Genomic DNA, 26,525 nt, shown 5'->3' with positions numbered 1-26,525 from the left:
ACACAAAACCCATCAAGAAAACCTGCAACTTGTCTGGGTTATCTGACATTTTTTTTAATTCTAAGGAAGCAAATTTTTTTAAAAAGATGATTTTTTATTTCTAAAGGCATTTGTGAAGAGTATTGTCCTTTAGTAGGGAAATAATGTTTAATTATTATGAAAATCATATAGTAACACAAATTGATTCTACCCAGTAAAGACAGAAAATGTTGAACACATTTAGATTTGTCTATTAGCTGAATGGGTGTGGTACACATTACTGAACGGTTGATTTGCTAAATTGAGGATTACAGGGGATTTTTCTTAAAACATAAATTTGTAGAGAACAGAAAACACTGATTTTCATATGTGTCTATATTTACTTTACCTTTAAAGTACTAAATAACTGACCCACATAGAAATTAGAATGAAAGCAAAGTGGTACCCCTTGAGCGACTATCACAATAGAGACGTCTTCACCAAGAGAGAATTTTGAATCTAAAGAAATGGTTCATGATAAATTTTTGCCTCTGAATTATTCTCCCAGGAGCCAGCATTGTGGCACAGATGGTTAAACTTCCACATGGGATGCTGGCAACTCATATGGTGCCAGTTCAAGTCCCTGCTGCTCCACTTCCAATCCAGCTCTCTGCTAATGCACCTGGGAAATCAGCAGAAAAAGACTCCAGTATTTGGACCTCTGCCACCCACGTAAGAAACCCAGATGAAGCTCTTGGCTTCAGGTTGGACCAGTCCTGGCAATGTGGCCATTAGGGGAGTAAATAAGTGGATGGAAGAGCTCGCCCTCTTTGTAACTCTTTCAAATAAATCAATCTTTACAAAAATATTCTCCTTACTTGTATAGATACTACCATTGCTGTATTTCTATAATCTTCTACCCACTATCACCTGGAGTAAAGGATCAATCATGACATTAAACTTGGAAGAGTCCTTTAAGACTTACATAGTCTCCAGGGTAGGTATTTGGAGCAGCAGTTAAGACACACATATCCCATATTGGTTCAAGTCCTGGCTCTGCTTCCCATTCCAGCTTGCTGCTAACGTGCATCCCAGGAAGCAGCAGGAAACAGCTCAGGTGACTGGGTCTCCCACCTGAGACCCAAATTGACTTCCAGGCTCCTGATTTCAGTCTGGTCCAGGCCTGGCTGTTGCAGGCCTTTGGAGAGTGAACTAGCATATGAGGTCTTGTGCCACCCCCCCCCCACCGCCCTCGCCCTCGCCCTCGCCCTTGCCCTTGCCCTCGCCCTCGCCCTTACTCTCCCGCCTCCCCTTCCCCCCTCCCCTCCCTCTCTCTCTCCTCTTTTTCTCCCTATCCCCTCTCTCTCTCCTCCTTTTCTCCCTCTCTCTCCTTTCTTTTTCTTTCAAATAAATAAACAAAGGAGATTTGTAGTCTAAATAGGTTAGAGAAGAAACCTCCAACAGTCATACCAGGAACACCTGGCAATGTGGATTTAGTTACACCTGGAAAAGCTTAAATCCCAGAAAGAAACAGGATATTCTAATCTCTTGTGAAGTGCCTTCTAGAAGAGGAATTAGCCTGGTCCCAGGCTACCAGGGCTTAAACCAAGACCACTAAATTCAAAATTCAAGGAGTTGGGCTTGAGCTCAGTACCAGGAAGAACTTGCTAATATTTAAGCTGCCTAAAGAAAATAACAGATTTCATGGTTGGTCATTCATTACTATTTTGTTATAAGGACCACTTGCTAGGGCTTTGCAGGGCAGAACTGAACCAACTCTAAAGTCTGTTGCATCACCGGAGCATCTTGTTTTGATTCTGGGGTGGAGCCTGATGATCTGCGTTCCCAGCAGGCCCCAAGGTAACAATGATGCTGCTCCTTGGTGGCCTATGCTTTGAATAGTGAAGTTATAAGGTGAACAGGAGCATCAGAATATCATTTAGGGTGGACATTGGATCTCATGGTTAAGGTGCTGGTTGGGATGCTTGTACCCCAACACATATAAGGGTACCTGGGTTGGAGTCCAGGTGCTCCTGCTAATGCAGCCCCTAGGAGGAAGCAGGCAATGGCTGGAGTGCTTGGGTCCCTGCCACTCATGTAGGAGACCTGCACTGAGCTGCTGGCTTGAGGGAACTTGAGGAGTGAATCAGCAGGTGGGAGTGCCTCTCTCTGTTTCCCTGTGTGTGTCTGCCTTTCAGGTAAAAGGTTTTTTGTTGTTGTTGTTGTTGTTTTGTTTTGTTTTCGAGAGGTAGAGTTACAGAGAGCGAGAAAGGTCTTCCTTCCACTGGTTCACTCCCCAAATGGTTGCAATTGCCAGAGCCGGGCCTATAGGAAATCAGGAGCCAGGAACTTCTTCTGGGTCTCCTATGTGGGTGCAGGGGCCCAGGGACTTGGGCCATCTTTCACTGATTTTCCAGGCCATAAGCAGAAAGCTGGATTGGATGAGGAACAGCTGGAACCCAAACCAGGGCCCATAAGGGATGCCACATCACAGGCCACAGAACCACCCCCAGTGAATGTGTTGAAAATAAACTGTGAGAAGTACATAACATTGTTTTTGGAAAAAGGGTGACTATTAGTTAAACAAGTGTTTACCCAAGTGTGGTCCAGCACAAGTCTTCTAAGTACACGATTTCAGGAGTCCTCCCAAGGCCCCCAAGCACCTGCTCACTCTAGCCTATTGGCCTGACCTAGCCTGCCTCACGGGGTCTGTGGCAGGGCCATAACAGGCGCTGCGAAGTGGCCGGCACAGGCGCTGCCAAGGTTGTTCTCCACCTCTGGAAACACCTGCGGAGGTGGAGGCGGAGGCGGAGGTGGGGGTAGTATCAGGGAGGAGAGAGGATGGATAGGGGCACCTTGGGCACTAAAACTGGAGTGGGAGCACAGCCTGGACCACTTGGAGAATCACAAGTTGGAGGAAGACAATGAGGAGGAGGCACAGAAAGAGATGAGCCACTTCTCCCGGGGGCTGGAGGAGACCGGGCCAGGCGACCAGTAATACTTCTCTTTTTGACAGGCAGAGTGGACAGTGAGAGAGAGAGAAACAGAGAGAAACCCACGCTGACCCGATGGCAGGAGCTAGGTACTTAATCCTGGTCTCCCATGGGGTGCAGGGCCCAAGCACTTGGGCCATCCTCCACTGCACTCCTGGGCCACAGCAGAGAGCTGGCCTGGAAGAGGGGCAACCAGGACAGAATCCGGCACCCCAACCGGGACTAGAACTCGGTGTGCCAGCGCCGCAAGGCAGAGGATTAGCCTAGTGAGCCACAGTGCCGGCCACAACCAGTAATACTTCTGAGCTGACCCCATATATCTTGTTTTCTCTAGGCAAAGGTTACTTAATAGCTACTATTACCATTACAGAATGTCTTCAAACCTTTTGTAAAAGTTGCATTGTAACATTTTTTACAATAGCAATAGATGTCAAATTGCAACAGAGTAATACATCAGACATAACCTCTTGGTAACCTAAGGTTGGTCCCACAGTTGCAAGATATAGTCTACAAATTAGAAAAGGGAGGGGGGAAGCAAGTGTAGGATTTCTGTAAAGAGGCCTGGAAGTCTCTAAACCTGCTGTTCCACAGCCAGTCCCTTCAAGCAAAGAAAGATCCAAGAATCCTAAAATCCGTATTTCATATTCCTCCTGAACTTGATATGTCTTTACTACTGGAGTTCACTGGTGCCTGAGGAAGTCACGTGACAACTGTAATCCACTGGAAAATAAGCTTATTGAAGTTCTAGGAGAGGCAATTTTTGGGCATGTAGAAAAAATTCCTCAGAAGAGAAAAGGTTCTTGATCCAACTTGCCAGGTACGCATCATCTGTGGCGATCACCTGCTGGAGCCAGTCAGACGCTAAGGGAAATCTCACAATAGGTGGGCAGTCTGTGTGTCTTTCATTATGGTCTTGTGGTTTCCTCTCTGAAAATCCCTTGAAGCTGCTAGGCACATCGTGATGAAGGAAACAGTAAGGAGGCTTCTACAGGACTGCATCTCGCCGAAGATTTTCACGAAACATGTAGCCACCACTGCTGTGTGGTGTTCCAGACCTAACTTAGCTATCACACCGAAATCATGACGTAAGTACAATTTGGAATGTTTCACTAGAGAATATACAGAAAAAGCATCTCTGAGAAAATCTACAAAACTCTCATTGTAAAATTCCTTTTGATTTCAAGTCTATCTTATTCTTTGCTGAACCACATCCCTTTCAGGTTGGTGGTTGGGAGTCTGCTCCATGGGGTGGCTTCTGCTGAGCAGGCATCCTTTTGGGAAAGAAGCGTGCTTGCAGGCAGAAGACTGGAAGCCAGTCTGCTAAACTGCAGGGTGCGCTCCCACAGAGATACCAACACTACTGGCTACTTGGATCTGGTGCCATCATATCTTGAACTTGTATCTTCTTTTTTTCACACTAGCAACACCACTAAAATGATGCTATTCAGTTCTAAAACTGATGGACTGTCATTTTACTGTGTAGGGAGTGTCTCCTGTAGTGTTTATGGCACTTGCTATAGGCTTGCCATGTAAATGAGATTTCTTTAACCATATCTTACCATAAGAGGGGCTTCCTGGCAACAGTGTTTTTATCCTTGGAATGTTAATTTCATGAATATTCATTTCATTTGAGCACCTAGTGTGCTTGGTCATAGGTAACTTATAATAGCACTACTTCTGAATGTAATAAAATATTTTAGGTGAATTTGAGGTTACAGAATATTTTTATTTCCTCAGTAAGTCAATTTAATTTTCTTTTGCCCATTATTTTTTTCACTGGAATAAAGAAAAAGGGCATTTGAGAGCTATTTTTTTTTTAAGATTTTATTTGTTTGAAAGGCAGAGTTATAGGGAGAGAGACAGAGAGACAAAGATCTTCTATCTACTGGTTCATTCCTCAAATGGCCTTCATGGCTGAGGAAGGGCCAGGCTGAAGCCAGCAGCCTAGAACTCAATCTGGGTCTCCAAAGTGGATGGTAGGGACCCACGTTTTCGGGTTATCTTCCACTGCTTTCCCAGGGATATTAGCACAGAGTTGAATAGTTAGTGAAGCAACCAGGACTTGAACAGTGCTTCAGCTTCAGCCACTGCACCACAACACCAGCCCCTTGAGAAATCATTTTCATTAAAAGACTTCAGTTTTAAGCATGTTGCTTAAAACTAGAGACCCTCTTTCACAGCAAAATTTGCAAATACATTGAAAGTACCCACAAAATTGAGAAAGGTTGGCAATTGTTTCATAAGGAATTTATGAATTGTATATAATATCTAACATCTAATAAACACTTACTTTTTTAAGATTTATTGATTTGAGGGGGGGGGGGGATGGAGAGGGAGAGAGAGAGAGATTCCATCCACTGTTTCGGTCCCCAAATGGCCACAATGGCTGGAGCTGGGCTGGTGGAAGCCAAGAGCCAGGAGCTTCTTCCTGGTCTCCCATGTGGGTTCAGGGGCCCAAGCACTTGGGACATTCTCTGCTGCTTTCCCAGGCCATTAGTAGAAAGTTGAATCTGAAGAGGAGTAGCTGGGACATGAACTGGCACCCATTTGGGATACCAGTGCCACAGGTGGAAGCTTAACTTACTATGACACAGTATCAGCCCTAAACTTATTTTGTAAAGAAAATGTCATCTCCAACACTGATTTTTGTCAGTGTAGCCCAGACCTGTCTGTTGTGGGATTTTGGGAGTGAACCAATGGATGGGAGCTTGCACTCTCTACCTCTTTCCTCTATTTGTCTCTTACTCTGCCAAATTAATTAATTACTTAATTTAAAAATGTAGAAAAGAGCACCCTTATTCTGAGCTTGGAAAGTAACTGAAACCAAAGAATAAGTTTATGATTTCAGAATATTACAGTTAATGGAAATGTAGGATTTCACATGACTCAGAAGTAATTTTCCCAGTGATTCCATTTTTCTTAATTTATTTGTATGTCTCTAATAAATACAACATTAGGAACATAGTAATTCTTCCCACTACCCCCATCCTCCCACACACCCCTCTCCATTCTTCCCCCTTCTCCTGTTTGGTCTGAGAAAGAAAAGGAAACAAGAGGGGCCAGCACTGTGGTGCAGCATGTTAATGCCCTGGCCTGAAGCACCGGCATCCCATATGGGCAATGGTTCAGGTCCCCACTGCTCCACTTCCAATCCAGTTCTCTCCTATGACCTGGGAAAGCAGTGGAGGATGGCCCAGGTCCTTGGGCCCCTGAACCCGTGTGGGAGACCCAGAAGGAACTCCTGGCTCTTGGCTTTGGATCTGCACAGCTCTGGCCTCTGCAGCCAGTTGGGGAGTGAACCATCAGATAGAAGACCTCTCTATCTCTGACTCTCCTTTCTCTGTGTAACTCTGACTTCCAAATAAATAAAATAAAATAAAAAAGAAAAGGAAACAAGAAAGAAAGAAAGAAAGAAAGAGAGGAAGAAAGAATGGAGAAGAAAAACTAAGAGAAGTGTTCAACAGTCTAAACAAGGGGTGTTCTTTGTTATTCTTAAAGGTGTTTTCACTTCCCCCCTTCTTTTCCCTTTCTTCCTCCCCCTTCTTTCCTTTTTGAAACTTGATTGTCTTTAAAGAAGAACCCAAGAATAATACATCTTTTTTGAGCTCTTAGACATGACTATAACTTGGGAGACATAATAATATCCTCCTTTTAATACACTAAAATGAAGCAATTCTTGAGAACAAGTTTTACTATTAAGTTTCATGATACAACTCTTTGTGGACAGAGGTCCTGCATGGGAAGTTAGTGCACAGTGACTCTTGCTGTTTATTTAACAAATAACACTCTTATATATGACATCAATGATCATCTAATGTTCTTGACATGAGCTGCCTCAGCTATAGAAGCCTTTTGGATCCAGTAGCTTGACAAGGCCATAAGCAAAGTGAAAGTTCTCTCCTCCCTTTGGAGAAAAGTACTCTCTTTGGTGGCCACTTCTTTCCACTGGTGTCTCACCCACAAGGGTCCTTTATGTAGGGCATTTTTTCCCAGAGTGTCTTGGCTTTCCATGTCTAAAATGCTCCCCCTGGGCTTTCCAGGCAGACTGGAATGCCTTGAGGCTGATTCTGAGGTCGGATGGTTACTTAAAGTGATTATTATTCTATGAGTCTTCTATATGGACTGCTTCCCATGGTGGAGCCTCCACTTCTTTTTAATTCTGTCTATTCTTGTTTCCAAACACTTAGTCCTATTAAAATGATCACTTTAACTCTTGATTGTATCTATATTTCATTTTATCACTTGTTCCTATCCATTGATCTTTTTAACACTTAAGCTGCTGTTTTTATCAGCCAGCTTAAGGGATTTCAGAGTCTTATGGCAAGTTGTTACATACTTAGAAGTATGTATATATGAATGTATATAGGCATATACTGCTCTGTGGTTGCATACTTCATACATTTCACAATTACAACTTTATGATCTTGGTGATTCTTCCCATTGTGCCACCCTCCCACCCTCACTCCCACTCCCCTTCCTCTTCTCTTTCTTATTATAACAAATTCTACTCTTTTTGTTTTTGTTGTTTTTGGCTAGAACCCTGTCCTAGAATTTTCCTAGTCCTAGAATTTCACCTTCCTACCATCCATCTAAATCATGAGAATTCCTTCAGTTTTTTAAAGTCCCCACTTGTTGCTTGGCTATATTTTGCTCTACTCCCCAACTTTATCTTATAAATCTGTACTGTCAAACAACTCAAAATCCTATGGGATGCCTTTCTTGGAGAAATAAGTTGGTATCTGAATCCACAGGGCTTCCTTAAATGTGAAGGCATTCTGATGTTTCTCTCCCAGAGTAAATAAACCCTCATCTATGGAGTCAGTTTCCTGCCTTTCTTCCATTCTGAAAGTCACCCTTCCAAAGGGTTTACTGTTGTGGTTTGCCTAGAAGTTACAAATAACATTCTATCTTATTTACAAAATCCCTATTTGCAAACCATTTATTGTGCCAGTTTATTCTGAATGAGGCTAGGTTGATCTAACCCTTAGAATGTATCTTCTCCTGCTTGTTCATTTTTCTCCTTACCTATTCTGCAATTTTTGAAGAAAGGCATTAGATTGAGGGCATATTATCAAGCCTTAAGATTCCAGGTTTGGAAACTGTCTTGCTTTCTATAACAAATGAAAATGTGTGACAATATATACATCACCATCCATCAGATGATCTCCTCAAGCTGAGTTATAAACATGGGGTCAGTCAAGTAAATTGTGCTACCATATTATTTATTATTAAAATATACCAGTACATATGGCATATATTTTTATTAAATTATATAATCCTAGTTTTACTTCCTAATACCAGTAGGTTAATCCTTAAGCCAAAGTGCACTGAATCAAATTTATTTCTTCCTAAAATTGACTCTGAATGTTTGCCTCTTCTACAGTAACTTTGCTGATTTACTGATTTACTCAGTATAGAATTTCCCCATGCCTACTCTATGTCAAATACTGTTCTAGGCATTAGAGACACAGCAGTAAAGCAGAAAAGCACTTTCCAATCTGGTGAGAAAAGCAGACATTAGCGAGTAGTTCATAAATTATTATCAAACTACAGTTGTATGAGTAGGACCTGACCCTGCAAGGGAAAGATAAGGAGTTACCCAGATGCAATAGGGGAGAAAGGAAGAGCATCCTAGGTACAGGAAATAACAGTGGTAAAGATCCCGCAGGAAAAACGAAGGGTCCATTGGAAGAACTAAGGCTGCTAAATGAGGGGTGGTGATGAAAATAATAGGTTATCCTGTAGCACAGCTTCTACATTCCAGACTTCACACACAGGAACCCATTTGATCCTCACAACGGTGCTGAGATGGGCATTATTACTCTCATTCTACAGAGAGGGAAATGGAGGCCTGGAGAAGATAAACACTTGCCTAGTTCTCCAGCTAGCAGGTGTCAAGCCTGGTGTGGTCCTGATTTTGCTGCAAGGGTCTTTATTCCTGACCTGTAAGCTAGTACAGCTTTCCTGGAGCCAGGACAACTGGGGGCCTTCCTCACTGTGAAAATTCATCCTGCTCATTCACATCTTTTGCAGAATGGCATCATGAAATATTAGATGTGTTCAACAATTGATTCAGTCTCATTCCCAGAGCCCTGCAAACTACATGGTTCCTAGTCCTAGTTGGGATCTATTTCACTAGGAAATATTACATGGAGTTTTTTCATCACAAAAATGTTAATAAAGTCCAAATGTTAATATAACAAATACCTGGGGCCAGCGCTGTGGTGCTGTGGGTAAAGCTGCCACCTGCAGTGCCGGCATCCCATATGGGGATCAGTTCAAGTCCTGGATGCTCTACTTACAATCCAGATCTCTGCTATGGCCTGGGAAAGCAGTAGAGGATGGCCTAAGTCCTTGGGCCCCTGCACTCCCATGGGAGGCCTGGCAGAACCTACTGACTCCTGGCTTCAGATCAGTGCAGCTTCGACCGTTGCGGCCATCTGGGGAGTGAACTAGCTCATGTAAGACCTTCTTTCTCTCTGTAACTCTGACTTTCAAATAAATAGATCACATATATATATATATATATATATTCTTATATATATATATATATATAAAACAAATACTCATAATCATGAACCCATTTGCCAAAATATCATATCTTCTTGGAGATTTATTTTAAATACAGATGTATGCTTCCTTCCCCACACCTGTTCCTCTTCTCCCAGGGATAACTATTATCATGACTTTAATAGTTAGCCACTCTACTTTCTATTCATATACATTTACAAACACACACATACTCTCTCAAAGACATCATATGGTTTATGATAATGAGGTTTAACTTAACATTTGCCAGCAAACACATGATATTCTGAAATCTGTGCTTTTTACTCTGCACTTTTGGTTTTGAGATCTATCTATTTGATGCCTGCATCCCATATATTTTATTACCCAGCCATCTCTTTTGGGCCATGGCACTTCAGGATGCAAGGACTGTCTGAGCTGAGAGAGCACATACTAAAGGCAGGTCCATATAGTCACACACATAAACATAACTTTTGCCCTGCCCTAGATCCCCTAATTCTGAGTTTAAAGTGCACTACTTTATAATTTTTCAATTTTTTAAATGTTTTATCTTCATAGAGAATGACTGGCCTGAGATTTTTTCCATAAAAAGAAAATATTTGCCAAGAATAAGTAGCAGGGTATAAAATCAATGCACAAAAATCAACAGCCTTTGTATACACAGACAAGGCCATGGCTGAGGAAGAACTTCTAAGATCAATCCCATTCACAATAGCTACAAAAACAATCAAATACCTTGGAATAAACTTAACCAAGGACGTTCAAGATCTCTACGATGAAAATTACAAAACCTTAAAGAAAGAAATAGAAGAGGATACCAAGAAATGGAAAAATCTTCCATGCTCATGGATTGGAAGAATCAATATCATCAAAATGTCCATTCTCCCAAAAGCAATTTATAAATTCAATGCAATACCAATCAAGATACCGAAGACCTTCTTCTCAGATCTGGAAAAAATGGTGCTGAAATTTATATGGAGGCACAAGAGACCTCGAATAGCTAAAGCAATCTTGTACAACAAAAACAAAGCCGGAGGCATCACAATGCCAGATTTCAGGACATACTACAGGGCAGTTGTTGTCAAAACAGCATGGTACTGGTACAGAAACAGATGGATAGACCAATGGAACAGAATTGAAACACCAGAAATCAACCCAAACATCTACAGCCAACTTATATTTGATCAAGGATCTAAAACTAATTCCTGGAGCAAGGACAGTCTATTCAATAAATGGTGCTGGGAAAATTGGATTTCCACGTGCAGAATCATGAAGCAAGACCCCTACCTTACACCTTACACAAAAATCCACTCAACGTGGATCAAAGACCTAAATCTACGACCTGACACCATCAAGTTACTAGAGAACATTGGAGAAACCCTTCAAGATATTGGCACAGGCAAAGAATTTCTAGAAAGGACCCGGGAGGCACAGGCAGTCAAAGCCAAAATCAACTATTGGGATTGCATCAAATTGAGAAGTTTCTGTACTGCAAAAGAAACAGTCAGGAGAGTGAAGAGACAACCGACAGAATGGGAAAAAATATTTGCAAACTATGCAACAGATAAAGGGTTAATAACCAGAATCTACAAAGAGATCAAGAAACTCCACAAAAACAAAACCAACAACCCACTTAAGAGATGGGCCAAGGACCTCAATAGACATTTTTCAAAAGAGGAAATCCAAAGGGCCAACAGGCACATGAAAAAATGCTCAAGGTCATTAGCAATCAGGGAAATGCAAATCAAAACCACCATGAGGTTTCACCTCACCCCAGTTAGAATGGCTCACATACAGAAATCTACCAACAACAGATGCTGGAGAGGATGTGGGGAAAAAGGGACACTAACCCACTGTTGGTGGGAATGCAAACTGGTCAAGCCACTATGGAAGTCAGTCTGGAGATTCCTCAGAAACCTGAAGATAACCCTACTGTTCGACCCAGCCATCCCACCCTTGGAATTTACCCAAAGGAATTTAAATTGGCAAACAAAAAAGTGGTCTGCACCCTAATGTTTATTGCAGCTCAATTCACAATAGCTAAGACCTGGAACCAACCTAAATGCCCATCAACGGTAGACTGGATAAAGAAATTATGGGATATGTACTCTTTAGAATACTATACCGCAGTAAGAAACAACGAAATCCAGTCATTTGCAACAAAATGGAGGAATCTGGAACACATCATGCTGAGTGAAATAAGCCAGTCCCAAAGGGACAAATACCATATGTTCTCCCTGATCGGTGACAACTGACTGAACACCAAAAAGCAAACCTGTTGAAGTGAAATGGACACTATGGGAAATGGTGACTTGATCAGCATAGCCCTGACTGTTAATGAACAACTTAATACATTATCCCTCTTAGTAGTTTTTTTTGTCTGTTCTACTTAATATGACTGGTTTAATTCTGTAATTAATACACAGTTATTCTTAAGTGTTGAAAATTAACTGAAATGTGATCCCTGTTAAACATAAGAGTGGGAATAAGAGAGGGAAGAGATGTATAATTTGGGACATGCTCAAGCTGACTTGCCCCAAATGGTAGAGTTAGAAACATACCAGGGGATTCCAATTCAATCCCATCAAGGTGGCATGTACCAATGCCATCTCACTATTCCAAGTGATCAATTTCAGTTCACAATTGATCATAATGAAAGGACTAAGAGTCAAAGGGAGCACATAAACAAGTCTAGTACCTGCTAACACTAACCAATAGAATAAATAAAGGGGAGAGTGATCCAACATGGGAAGTGAGATACTCAGCAGACTCATAGAATGGCAGATGTCCTAAATAGCACTCTGGCCTCAGAATCAGCCCTAAAGGCATTCGGATCTGGCTGAAAAGCCCATGAGAGTATTTCAGGCATGGAAAGCCAAGACACTCTGGCAAAAGATCTCTGTGAGTGAGATCCCAGTGGAAAGAACAGGTCTTCAAAGAAGGAGGTACCTTTCTCTGAAGGGAGGAGAGAACCTCCACTTTGACTATGACCTTGTCTAGACAAGATGGGAGTCGGAGAGCTCAGAGGGCTTCCATAGCCTTGGAAACTCATGACTGGAGCATAGGGAGATTACTGATGCCATAGACAGGAGTGTCAATTGGTAAAGTCAACAACAGGAGTCACTGTGCACTTACTCCTCATGTAGGATCTCTGTCCTTAATGTGCTGTGCATTGAGATTTAATGCTATAATGAGTACTCAAACAATATATTTCACTTTGTGTTTCTATGGGGGTGCAAACTGTTGAAATCCTTACTTAATGCATACTAAACTGATCCTCTGTAAAAAAAAAAAAAAAAAAAGAAATTATCAACTCCCAACTTGACTCTCACTGGGATTAAACATGACAATAGGTCTGATCTGATTTCATCATCATTTAAAAAAAATCATCTATTATTTTTCACTTTATGTTTCTGTGTGGGAGCAAACTGTTGAAATCCTTACTTAATGTATACTAAGCTGATCTTCTGTATATTAAGATAATCGAAAATGAATCTTGATGTGAATGGAAGGGGAGAGGGAGTGGGAAAGGGGAGGGTTGTGGGTGGGAGGTACGGTATGGGGGGAAGCCATTGTAATCCATAAATCATACTTTGGAAATTTATATTCATTAAATAAAAGTTAAAAAAAATTAAAAAAAAGAAAAAAAAAAGAAAAAAAAAAGAAAATATTTGCCAAGAATAAACATCAGGAGCGAGAGGTGGAAAAAGACTTAATAAGAAAATAAAGCACAGCAAATAAACTACAAAATAAGATAACATAAATATTTGCAAGTCCTCCATGTTTGTGATTTTTTTACATGTCCCTAAGACATAGTTACCAGCAGTAGTCAATGGCTTCTGAATAAAACAGAAAGGGAAGTAGAAAAGAGCTCATGTCCTCAGCGATCACCTAGACTGGGGCCATTCGAGACTAAGAATCTCTGCTAAGAGCATTTAAAAGAAATGTCAGGGCAGGCATTCAGACCAGTGGTTAAGATTCCCATGTCCCAAATTAGAGTGCCTGGATTCAATTTCCAGCTTCGGTTCCTAACGCTGGCTTCCTGCTAGTGTACAGCCTGGCAGACGGTGGCGAAGAGGCAAGTAATTGGGATCTGGCCACCTATTTGGGGGACCTGGAGTGAATTCTCAGCACCAGGTTTTGGCCTAATCCAGCCCCAATCACTTGCAGGCATTTGGGGAGTGAACCAATGGTTGGGAGCAGTCTGTATCTGTCTCTCTGCCTCTTAGATAAATAATTTTTAAAATTTTCTAAATGTACAAGAAATGCTGCCAGTAGAGTCCCTAGGTCCCCTTGTGAGAGCAGAAGTGGGGAGCACGGGAACTGACCTGAGCCTGTGGTCACCCTGGAGACTTTACAACAGTACGAGCCTTGTGACTCCACAAGCACCAGAAACTCAGCTCAAAATAAAGAACAGATAGGTGGTGAGGCGGTTGAAAACCATTTGCTAAAGAAAGTACATCCTGTAGTCTCAGGCTCTGCAGAGTTCCCTGTTGCTACTGAAGGCCTAGCTGTAGGGCTGCTTTTGGATCTGACAGTTTTCATTTTCTCCAATGAGGACAGATCTATGATACAACCAAGTGCAGTCAAACGAAGCATTTATTTACAGAAAGTCACACTGAAAATTGAAGATTTCTTTCTCGATGCTAGTAAACATATTATTTTTTGTTATTATTTGAAACTATTTCAGTGCTTCCTATTGAAAACAAAGACATCTTTCATATCTCTGCAAGATTAAAATGAAGGTAACAGAGACTCAATTACAGTGGTTTTAGCAGTCTTGGCCAAAGGTCGAACATGTGACGGCCTCATGAGCACCTCAGACACCGCGTTATTGGGTAGGGAAGCCTATGATTCTGGTTCTCTAACTAATCAAACTTGATTTTTATCAATTTACTAACATTTACTAGATCATACACTTAAAATCGGAATATTCCAGGTATTTATCCATCTTTCATTCTGAACTCTTTTTACTTTTTAAATTTTGGGTTTTTACTATGAAATTCTTGTACATTTTTATGCACAGTGTATAGTGCAATATTTCAACACACACACAGCATAAATCAATCATAGCAAGCAATTTATCACAGACCACACAGCTCTATGTAGTACCACAACCCACTACCTTCACCTGGCATGTCACTGCCCATAATCAGATCTCCTCTCATACCCTCACCCTTCCTGGCCTCTACCAATCCCTATTTTAGAGTTGTATCTATCTATTATCTATTTATCTATCTAAACTTCTATGAATGAAGATTTTTAATTAAAAAATAAAGTGATAGGAGTATGTTTGTTTGTTTTCCCTTCAAAGATGGTTTGGGACCAGATGAGCTGATGGAAACTGCACAAGGATTTGGCCCAGTCTGGGTCTGGGAGGTAAGCCAGACAAGGTGGCTGCTCTGCCATGTTCAGTCTGCAGCATGTCAGGAAACCAAACTAGCTCATCCCAAAGGTGCTGGTGAAAAGCCGATTGGATGAAGAAAAAGCCATCTAATGGTCATGAAATCTGTGTTCCTGGGAGCACATCACAGACTGGGAGCAAGCATCAGCAAAGGAAACTGTGGGTGAGACCATCACACAGGGGTAGCTTGGACACGCTGTAGCCTTCAGCCGGGCGGGCAACCCCAAGACCAAGAGCCAGGTGTGATCCAAGGAATACAAAGCAGAGTCCTCCATTGCAGAGCTTCTGTGTGAGTGTCCTAGCGCTGCTGCAACAAACACCACAAACTGGGTGGCTTAAAACAGCAGGGTACAGCAGGCTAGAAGCCCAAAATCAAGGTGTCAGCAGGGCTGCGCTCCCGCTGGACACTGCAGGGGAGAATCCTCTAGTGCCTCTTCCTCATTCCAGTGGTGAACCAGCAATCTTGGGCATTCCTTGGCTTCCAGATGCGTCACCTCACTAACCCTCCACCTTCCTCTGTGTTTTCCCTGTCACTGTTTTCACACGGATGCCAGTCATCCTGGACTAGGGGCCCATCCTCCTCTTCTGCGAACTCATCTTAACAAATTATATCTGCCACAGCCCTCTTTCTAAATAAGGTCAGGCTCTGCGGCACTAACAGTTAGGACTTCAACACAGCTTCTTTTAGGGGTGACCCAGATGAACCTCTCCCACCCTCCTAGGGGTGCTCAGTCCTCACATTCAGCCAGCCAGGCTCTGAGCCATTCAGATTCTGCCGGGTGCTAATTCAGGTAGGAGGCTGGAGGTGTCCTGTTTCAGCTGGAGGTGATAAACCTGGAGGTGTTGACTGTTTGGAAATTTACTCCTTGATATGCCCGATCTATTTCCCAAGAAACTTTGTGAAACATTGCAGAAGATGGAGCTAAGAACTAGAGGTGGCGGAGGCAGACCCTCTGAGAGAGGCCTTATCCAGGAAGGACTGGCAGCTCAGCCCCGCAGGCTCAGACCCGCGAGCGATTAGTTCACCTGAGGGGTGCAATTCCTAGGAGCCTGGCATATAATTGGAAAGGCCCAAGTGATTCTCTTCTAATACATAAAATGTAAGTGCCAAAGATTCTATAGTTTTGAACCATCAGGTTAGCAACTTTACCTGGAAATCCCTGAGCGATAATTAAAAAGTTATTTGGTGGGCCGGCGCCGCGGCTCACTAGGATAATCCTCCGCCTAGCGGTGCCGGCACACCGGGTTCTAGTCCCGGTTGGGGCGCCGGATTCTGTCCCGGTTGCCCCTCTTCCAGGCCAGCTCTCTGCTGTGGCCAGGGAGTGCAGTGGAGGATGGCCCAGGTGCTTGGGCCCTGCACCCCATGGGAGACCAGGAAAAGCACCTGGCTCCTGGCTCCTGCCATCGGATCAGCGCGGTGCGCCAGCCGTGGCCATTGGAGGGTGAACCAATGGCAAAGGAAGACCTTCCTCTCTGTCTCTCCCTCTCACTGTCCACTCTGCCTGTCAAAAAAAAAAAAAAAAAAGTTATTTGGTGAGCACAGACCCATAGGAAGGGCTCATCCTCCCCTGCAGTGTTGCAAATATGCTGACACTTTCTGCTTCCCTCTGTTTGCCCAGCCGCCTAGCAAACCTCTCCCCAACCTCCCACTTACAGGCTAATTACAGTTCAAGTTCCAGTGTTTATTTCCTTCGCATCTAATTCTTCTCGGGAATTTTAAGCTCTCATGGTTAGGGTGCTTTGGGTCTTGTTGCTTAATTACTAAGGAAGAGAGATTGCCACCAAAAGAGAGAGTTAAAAGCTACTAGGCAACACTCAGCTTAGTAGGGAAAATATTTTTGGAGTAAAAACACAAGATGTTCTAGAATTCAAAATAATTCAGACATTTGAAAGCAGTTATTGCAGAAAGTTGTGAACAGCAGCACATTGATCTAGCAAATCAGGGGCCTGAAGGGAGGAAGGAGGCCAAACCTTAACTGAAATGCCAACAAAGACACACACATCAAATATGGTCAAAACAGACAGAGTTTGAAACACAGCAAAAAAAAATGTGCTCACAGAAAGCGAGGCTGTGAACAGAAACCCTTGGCAGGCCTTCTGCCGTGTCAAATGTGTCAGGGAGGCGTGAATCTGTAGTGATCCTGCGACTTCTCACTAAGGGACACCAGCCGGCCCAAGTCCCTGTCTGCCATCACATTTCATAAAGAACCCCACACCCCCGAGGTCATAAATGATATTCAACATTTCCAGTCTTTCAACACTTGCATTATTAAAAATGAAAGCTCTGCTATGAATTACACTATTGAGTATACATAGAGTATACTATATGCATGTATGAGCATATATAATTATGTTTATAGTATACTTAAATTATACATATTTATTACATAAATTGACACTTATACAAATTATACTGTATAAGTTATAAATTATTTATAGAATTATATTTATATATTCAATAATGTATATATACACATTATATATGTAATGTATATGTATATGTAATATATATGTATATATTATAGAGTATATAGTTACACTATATAATATATTCTATATAATATATATATAATTACACTATAGAGTATATATAATTATACTATAGAGGATGCATGTATGACTTCAACGAATGGTCTCTCCATTTGCTTAGGAAAACAGTCCTTGGAAGAGAGGCCTTACTATGCCATATGTAAAATCCAAGTCCACCTTTAGAAGTACGTCACAAATGCAGACTTTGCCTATTATAAATTGCCTACATAGACCTACTTCCCTAAGTGCACAGGCATAGGGAGATATAGATACAGAGGCCACAGACCTGCAAGTCCAATTGGGCTGACTCCCATGGCTTCTCAGGCCTCATCCTGAAATATTCGACTTTGAACGTCATGCTCCACTAACAGCAAACTTTGTGCAGTTCTTAATCCTACTCACCACAGCACCTTTGACCCTACAGTTCCTGCTGCATGAAATGCTGTTCCGCCTCAACCCAACCTCACCACTCCACGCTATCATGTGTTGGGATGCGGCTTTTCAAGGAGGAGTTCCCTTTCTACCTCTCATCTGCATTTGGATGAGGGTAGAGAAGAATCTATGAAAGAAAGCATATGTGAGGCCATACCAAGGACAGGGATAACTATAATCACTTAAAAATAAATCCTCAAATTAAAAGATGTTAGGCTTTTAAATGGACATATGGAGAAAGTCATTTTTACTCCTTACCGCTAATTTACCCTGAAACAATCCATAGCCCTATTTAACCTACAGATGGTCTTTCCCCAGTCCCATTAAAAGCATGTGTACACGTACACACACTTCCTGCAATTCTCTATTATGTGCCTGTGGATCCCTATATAACACACAGTGCTTGGCAGAGGAGAGGGACCCAAATATTTGCTGCTCTTCAATAGAGACTAATTAAAGAACTAAACCAATGTAGGTAGATTAATATCCTCCAGATAAAGTCAGGTGCTAAGAAGAAACAGACTTGAGAAAGAATAGAGTGACATAACATGAACCAGAAAGGCTTTTTGGTTAATTTTAAGTATTTGAGGAAGAACAGTGTTGTGATAATGGCTATACTAATAGAGCTGTAATAGTAAGAATTGCATACAACATTGCAAAAAATTTGATATTTGGCAGAAACAATGCTGAACTATTTATACATATTTTATACTAATTGTGATGTGAACATTTCAAATTTGTACACAAGTACGGCTCGAAGCAGTTAGGCAAATTGTTCAGAGTCATGCAGTTATAAGCCAGGAAGCTAGAAACTAAAAGCAATTATAACCTGGCTTGCCTGGCAGCATTGAAGGAGAAAGGTCCCGAATGTAAAAGAACCCAAACAACAGCCCTAGGAGGCCTGCGTGGCTCCAGGGTCAAATGGGAGAGTAAAAATAAAGTTAGCAATGTTGGAAATGGCAGAAAACTGCATGACTGGTAGATTTTTTGCAGAAAAACAAATTCCAGAATCAAAACCATGCTTAAGAAATGTAATTATGAAAGATACATTATAGAAATATTGGTGGTCATAGGTAGAGAACTTAAGTAAAAGATCTTTATAAGAAGTGATTACTGGGGCAATTCAGTTCCTGGCTGCTCCACTTCTGATCCAGCTTCCTGCTAATGTGCCTGGGAAAGCAACAAATGATGACCCAAGGGCTTGGGCTTCTGCACCCACATGGGAGACCTGGAAAAAGCTCCTGGCTTCCAAGTGGCCTAGCTCCAGCCATTGCAGCCATTTGGTGACTGAAACAGTGGATGAAAGATCTCTCTCTCTCTGTACCTCTGCCTTTCAAAAAATAAATAAATAATTTTAAAAATAATAAAACTTTTGGGGCCAGCGCCATGGCTCACTTGGTTAATCCTCCACCTGAGGCACTGGCATCCCACATGGGTGCCGGGTTCTGTCCCGGTTGCTCCTCTTCCAGTCTAGCTCTCTGCTGTGGCCCAAGAAGGCAGTGGAGATGGCCCAAGTGCTTGGGCACCTGCACCTACGTGGGAGACCAGGAGGAGGCACCTGGCTCCTGGCTTCTGATCAGCGTAGTTCCAGCCGTAGTGGCCATTTGGGGAGTGAACCAACGGAAAGAAGACCTTTCTGTCTGTCTTTCTCTCACTGTCTCTGTCAAATAAAATAATAATAATAATAAAAAATTTTAAATAAGTGAATATGTTATGATTAAAGCAGAAATGCCATAACTACCCAATTTGTATAAATATGTTTTTTTGAAATAGATGGGCCAGATTTGCCCTCCAAAGCAATCAGTGCATGCAAAGCATGTATAGATCATGATCATAAAGCACACATATCCTACCATCCTGTTTATCAAAAAATTCCAATTATTCATCATTTATTTGTAACACAGCTAGGATACAACAAAATAATTACCTAAATTACCTAAAACATTAGCTCCAAATATCAAGTGTTTTGACAGCCATGTCCTTTATCTCAGAAGGTAACTGACAATAGAAAGCTCCTTTAACTATCACTAATTAACTAATTAACTCTAGCAATTAAATAATTAAATAAAATTGCAAATTACATTAATTGTTGCTGAAAAGCAGATGTAAATCCACCCATGCCTTACCAGGATGCTGGATCATCACCTCACTGCTCCCAGCTAACCCATTTTGCAATGGTAAATATGATTAGTTACACATAAGGAGGAATCAGGAAATTTTTTAAAATCTGTGATCTCTTTTTATTCTATGCTGACCACAAAATAGACACATTCCCTCTCTCTGCTTCCTGCACTCCTTAACACATTAGTGTCTCTACATACTAAAGAATTACACAAGATTTTAATAAAAAACATTGGAGACTTCCTTCTATGGTGTCAGCCTCAACATTTGCAACAGAATATATCCTAAGAAGAAAACTCTGCAAAGAGGTCAGAAAAAGACCTCTGAGGCACCAAACCTGATGGGATGGTGGATGGGAACTCTAAAATGAGCTCAAAGACAAGAAGGCTACATTTTTATAGCATCACGTTCTTGCACGGCAGGAGAAAAGAAAGCTAGAAGCTAGAACCTTTTCTGGGCCATCTTAAAATCAGAACACACAGTACCTCTACTAAGCAAGAGGATGCCCTCTGCAGATATTGTCTGAGAGTGTCACCATGCGCTCAGCGAGAGCCCCCATGGGGCCAGTCTGCACCCTGTGCCCTGGCCTCAGTCACAAGGAGCTTCTCTCCAACTCCACCCAACCAGCTCTGGCAGTCTTAGTGCAGTTTTTAATCCCCAGGGTATTAGTTGTGTCTTCTCAAATGAGTGCTATCTAATAGAAAGCTAAGAAACATCAAAGCTATTGGAAATTAGGCAATGAAATCTTGGCCTACTAAAGTGCTTGAAAATCAGAGCATGAAATTATGGCCATAAAGATGCTGTACTTAATTATTACAGAGGGAAAGGATTTTGTTGTTCACATTCTTGGCACCGGTATTTCCTCAGTAATGTAACTGCAGCACCTAACTAGCCCAATCCAAATTATCACAAATTAGGAACTATGAAACTACATTGAAAGTCTACTGTACACAAAAACAAATATGAGAAGAGTCACATGATAACATTACATACTAATCTCTTCCTTGTCAACATAAATACACTAATATTTTCAGAAGGAGAAAAACTTTTTTTCCGAGGTTTCTTCCTTTTTTTTATTTTTAAGATGTATTTATGTATCTGAAAATCAGTTACAGAGGGAGAAGAAGAGACAGAGATCTTCCATCCACTGGTTCCCTCCCCAGATGACCACAACAGCTGGGGCTGGGCCAAGCCAAAGCCGGGAGCCAGGAGCTTCATCTGGGTCTCCCACATGGGTGCAGGGGCATGAGTTCTTGAGCTATCCTCTGCTGCTTTTCCCAGGCCATTAACAGGGAGCTGGATTGGAAATGGAGCCCATACTGGATGCCGGCTTTGCAGGCAGCAGCTTTACCTGTTAAGACACAATGCCAACCCCGAGGGTTTTAATTAATCTATACAAATCCATAGGGATGAATCTGTTTCCTCCAGTGGGTAAACTTTCTAAGATGATAGATTTTTTAAAAGATTTATCTATTTATTTGAGAGGCAGAGATACAGAGAGAGAGAGAGAGAGAGAGAGAGAGAGGTCTTTCATCTGCTGGTTCACTCCCCAGATGGCCACAATGACCAGAGCTGGTCAGATCTGAAGCCAGGAGCCAGGAGATTCTTCCGGGTCTCCCACATGGGTGCAGGGGCCCAAGGACTTGGGCCATCTTCTACTGCTTTCCAGGCCATAGCAGAGAGCTGGATCAGAAGAGGAGCAGCTGGGACTTGAACTGGCCCCCATATGGGATGCTGGCACTTTAGGCAGAGGCTTAACCTGCTACGTCACAGCACCAGCCCCATGATAGACTGTTAATCATCATTATAAAGATAAATGATGCTTGTTATAAAGATGTACAACTGAGCTGAAAGATTAACATTGTAAGTCAATCAATGGACACTCACTGAGTCATCTGACAAGAGTTTGCTAATTCTGTAATACACTGGCCACTGTGCCAGCTGCAGAGGACATAGGGGTACGCAAGACAACACACATCACTGCCCTCTCAAACAAACAAAAAGCTATAAGTAATATGTTAGCTACGCTGAATACATCAATTAATAAATAAGCAGTTCATCCGGCTAAAGAATCTCAAAAAACAACCTCTAAATCTCTAAAAACTGTGCCAGGTTTCCCCAGAATAACAGTGATAATAAAAACATCATGGAATCAAAAAAAAAAAAATATTGACAAACTCCTGGGACCTTCTGTACATTGCTGACAAAGCGGTACTACTAATTTATCAGAAATAATAAATTTAAGGTCATTTTAGTGCTGCTCTAAGATTGCCAAGATCATATATAAACAGAAATGAAATTCTCAGGCATAGTATATTCCCATGACAAATATTGCAGGAGCCCTGCACATTTCCACTGAAACTCTAAATAGAACATGAACTTCTTGTGACAGACTGCAGAGACCCCAGCCTTGGGTATGGGAGTGGGAATTCAGCAAAGTGCCAGGCTTTGGATTATTGAGAATATTGCCTCTTGCAACAAAGAATGCCTTGCAAAAGATAACAATTGTGATTTGATTTCACTAACTTAATTTTTAGTACCTAGTTTAAGATGATACCAGCCAACCCAGAGACTTCAGAGATTTTTGATCAGAAGAGAAGTAATGATGGAGAGCTTTTTTTGCATGAACATGAAACTAAGTGGGTATATGAGTTTACTGGGTCCTCTGTGCCCTATAATCTGGATAGGCCTGTGCCTTGACCTGGGACAAAGAGAGAGAAATCACAGATGGCCAATTAACAAGGAAAAGAAAAGCCAACTGCAACTTGTGCAACTCCACACATGCTGACTTCGTTTCTCAACCACCCCAAATTCCCACATGCCTCAGGATCTTTACAGCTGCTGTTAACGCTGCCTAGAGTGCTGCTTCTCTTCACTTGACTGGCTCCTTCTCATCATTCACATCGGTTCGAACCTCCTCTCTTCTGAAGCTCTCTGTTCAAGAGGAGCTTCCTCTGTGCCCTATCATACCCGCCCCCTCTCCATTGTCTTTGTAATACTGTATCTATTTGAAACATAGTTTCCATTGACTTGTAACTTGTTTACTGACTCTGTATCCCACAAAAGCAGAAGCTCTCTAAGAGCAGGGGCTATTTCTATTTTGTTCAACAGGGCACACTCCATTTTCTACCCTCAAGAACATCTCCTGTTATGTAGAGGATACTCAGAAAACAGTGGTTGATCATGAAGAAAGTCCATCTGTGGAGGACCATGTAGAAAGGCACCCAAGATCCACCAAAAAACCAGCCTGTGCTCCACTGCTGCCACCCCACCCAGCACAGTGATCATGGCGCTGGACTGTTGTTTAGTTGTTGTCTCTGAAAAAGGCTAATTGCTTCAGAGATTCTTTTGATAATGGTAACTTTGGTTTACAAGAACAGAATTTGGGGCCAGCACTGTGGTGCAATGGGTCAACCTGCTGCCTGAGGTGCTGGCATCCCGTAAAGGCATCAGTTCCAGTCCCGGGTGCTTATCTTCGATCTAGCTCCCTGCTAATGTGTCCTTGGGCCCTTGCACCCACGTGGGAGACCTGGATGAGGCGCTTGGGCTCCTGGCTTCAACCTACCCCAGTCCCAGCCAATGTGGCAATGCGGGAAGTAAAACAGCAGGTGGAAGATAGATCTCTCTCTGACTATCCTTCTCTCGCTCTGTAACTCTACTTCAAATAAATAAATAAATCTTTTATAAAGAGGGGGAGAGAGAGAGAGGGAAAATAATTTTTCTAGAAAGTGTTTCTATTTCTATTTCCTTCATTTGGCTTCCTAAACTGTAATCAGTGGTGAAGTGCAGTGGAAAACTGCTATTATCTCAAGTGTCCCTCAGACAGTTAGCTTTAACCAGACAATAAATTAATTAACAGGCTAAGGATGACTCTTTGGCAGCTCTTAGAGATCATGCTGAGGTGTCACTGCCAGAGGAATGGACTCCTGTTACCCTTTCAATGCTAAGGGAAGTGTGTTCCGGACAGGCTGATGTGGAACTATAAATATAGTTTCCTACTAAAACACCATAAAGCTCATTCCGAATCAAACATGTTCTTAATCCAGGCAAGCCAATTTGGAAACTGTGCTGTGTGCTATCATCCATTGCAGTTGAAGTAGATGGGAGAAAGAGGTTCATTTCAGCCAAGTGAACATGGAGCCCTGAGACAACTTCTTCCAGGAAAGATGCATCTGGTCCTTGAAGGGTGAGCAGGAGCTTCATGAAGACACACTCAGAAAGAAAAGAATTTCTGGAATACAATGCAGTGAAGACAGGACAATCTCCCAGACTGGCCAGATGTAGCACACCTAAGTGGCACATCAAAGATGTGTAGAACATAGAAAGTACCTCATCTGTGAAAGTTTGCAGCTGTCAAAAGAGAGGCAAAAAATGCAGACCACCTGTTCAAAGAGCCCAGCCAGAGGGGTAATTAGGAAGTATAACCAGCTCAGGGCATATATAAATTATGTGTGTTTGAGACAAAGAAGAAAGATACATGCAAAGAATGGAAGGATTTGTTAAGAATGTTTGCTGTGGAAGCTTCCCAGGATGGTATAAGGCAGAGACAGGGGCAGAGCTTTCTGTGATCCACTGTCATTCACTTAACCTAGGGCACTCTTAGCTGTTTTATACCTATTAAATAGAGCTACAAATCGCTGTCTCATAGGGCTATCAGGCAGATTAAATGGCAAAACCTGTTTAAACATGCTGCGATTCTGAATAGGTGCCACATGGGCGTTCCATGCTTCCCTCACCTTCTCAACAAGCAGCCTCTAGAATGCATGCTAAACAGATCTCTGGTCCCTAACCCTGGATGGAATCACAATTTACAGAAGCCATCTGGCAACCTGCACGGTTAGCAGATGATGCTTCTCAGGGAACCGTACACACAGGAAGATGACATTATTCACTTCTGCTCTCAGAATGTTCTAGTTGATGTGAAACAGAAATACTCACATCTCCAACAGAAGAATACAGCTGTGAAATTCACTCCTTGGCCACTGAGTTCTAGAATGGGAAACCCTGAGAATCACCATTTCACAAAAGACAGAGTGATGTATTTTCATGGCAAGTCTCTTAAAAGTATTCTTTCTTCAATACTGTCTATTGTTTTCTAAGCCTCGGGGATTTTTATTGATTTGAGACATCAGAACAAATGGGACAGCTCCAGTTAATCTACTGCAGTGTAGTCAGACCTGCAGTTCTGTTTTTATTGCCCCATTAAAACAAGACATGGTACAATCTGAGACTGACATTCATGGACTAAGGCAAAAATTGGGTTCAAAGAAAGCACAATCAGGTACGGAACGGAGACCAGTCCTCCCACTCCAGAGATCCATTAAAGACAATTTAGGAAGCCAGATCAAAGAAGCAGAAATAGAAATATTTTCTAAAAAAGTTCTCTTCTTATAAACCAAAGTTGCCATTATCTAATGCACTTGGCCCCATTCAGAGACAACAAAGGAAAGGACAGTTTAAGGGTGCCTGAAAATTAGTCCTCAGTGAGAAGGGCAGGAAGCAACAAACCGATTTAAAAACACCAAATCAGCATGCTTTCTGACGGAAAGTAATCTGGCACCTTGATCCGATTCTCCCAAATATTTACCTTCTCCGTGTAAATAAAGACAGTTGCCTGGGCCGCAGCTGAGAAAGGGAGGCTGAAGATCCGAAAGGCAAATTTCCAGGCTAACTTCAGAGAGGCGGCCCTCGGGGACCTGAAGGTCAATGTGGACACGGACCACAGAGGACGCAAACCTTCCAAAGTTTCCTCAGCCAGCAACTCGATCGAGTACTCAGGAGGTCCTCTCACAGCAAACGTGACTGGTGGTTTCCGATCCGCCAAGCTTCGGTCTCCCCCATCTCCACCCCACACTTTTCTAAACACTACCTTTGAACGACAGCCGGGCTCCCCCCTCCCACGCCCCCACTTCCCCGCCGGCCTGCAGCCTGTTCCCCTCCCCCTATCGCTTCCACTGAAAAATCCCAAAAGAAGGTGCTTTGGGTTTATTTTTGGTCTCTGAAAATCGCTTTTGAAATAAAGCCAAAACACCAGCACATAAGCAAAGGGCTGAGGTCGTCCAGAGCTGCGGAGCCAACGGCTGCAAAGAGACTGCCTCTCCCCGACCCAGAAAATTAACGACAGCCCCAACACTGCAATTTGCTCCTAGCCGGTCGGTCCCAAACTGCCTCGGCGCTTGCTTTGTCAGGTCTGGTTGCCCAGTGGCGGGAAGAGGGGCTACTCACAAAAACTTTCTAACGTCAAAGGCCAGAAACCATGAGACCCATCGCCCCTCCTGGTGCACCCTTCAGCACAAAACAATAGTGACCCAGGCACCGGGCACCCCAGTCGGCTTCCCCAGCGCCCAGCCCCGCCTCGATTCGGAGACAGAAGGTCCCAGCGCAGATCTGCTAGGCTCCCGCCGCCCGCTCCGGGACCCCCAGCGCTCCCTCAGCAGCTGCGGGTCCCCGAGCCTCTCATGCCGCCGCCTGCGACGTGCTCTGGGGCTGGCAGGCTGGGCGCCAGGACAGAGCGCACCGAGCTCCCAGCCCTCAGCCGCAGAGTCTCCAAAACCCGGAGT

General features: G+C 42.7%; 1 protein-coding gene and 1 pseudogene across 26 annotated transcripts in view; one reads left to right on the top strand and one right to left on the bottom strand.

The window, feature by feature from the left end:
• Positions 1-26,525, bottom strand: part of ST3GAL6 (ST3 beta-galactoside alpha-2,3-sialyltransferase 6) — a 148,821-nt gene that overhangs the window by 38,742 nt on the left and 83,554 nt on the right. For 2 of the 26 annotated variants that reach the window (XM_070071968.2, XM_089331532.1), the window contains exon 1: positions 25,553-25,867. The exons of 21 other annotated variants lie outside the window; for them this stretch is intronic. The gene's annotated coding sequence lies outside the window, so the exon portion shown is untranslated. Of the gene's footprint in view, positions 1-943; positions 1,190-25,552; positions 26,504-26,525 lie in introns of those variants that run through there. 3 more of the 26 variants (XM_051859408.3, XM_008267063.5, XM_089331525.1) reach the window with 3 other exon arrangements.
• Positions 908-23,950, top strand: LOC138849444 (polycomb group RING finger protein 6 pseudogene; annotated as a pseudogene).

The sequence above is a fragment of the Oryctolagus cuniculus genome, chromosome 4, assembly GCF_051225735.1.
Source record: "Oryctolagus cuniculus isolate XC-2025 breed Fujian yellow rabbit chromosome 4, ASM5122573v1, whole genome shotgun sequence".
Classification (NCBI taxonomy): Eukaryota; Metazoa; Chordata; class Mammalia; order Lagomorpha; family Leporidae; genus Oryctolagus; species Oryctolagus cuniculus.
The sequence above is the reverse complement of the archived record's forward strand: the minus strand, read 5'-3'. Positions and strand labels throughout refer to the sequence as shown.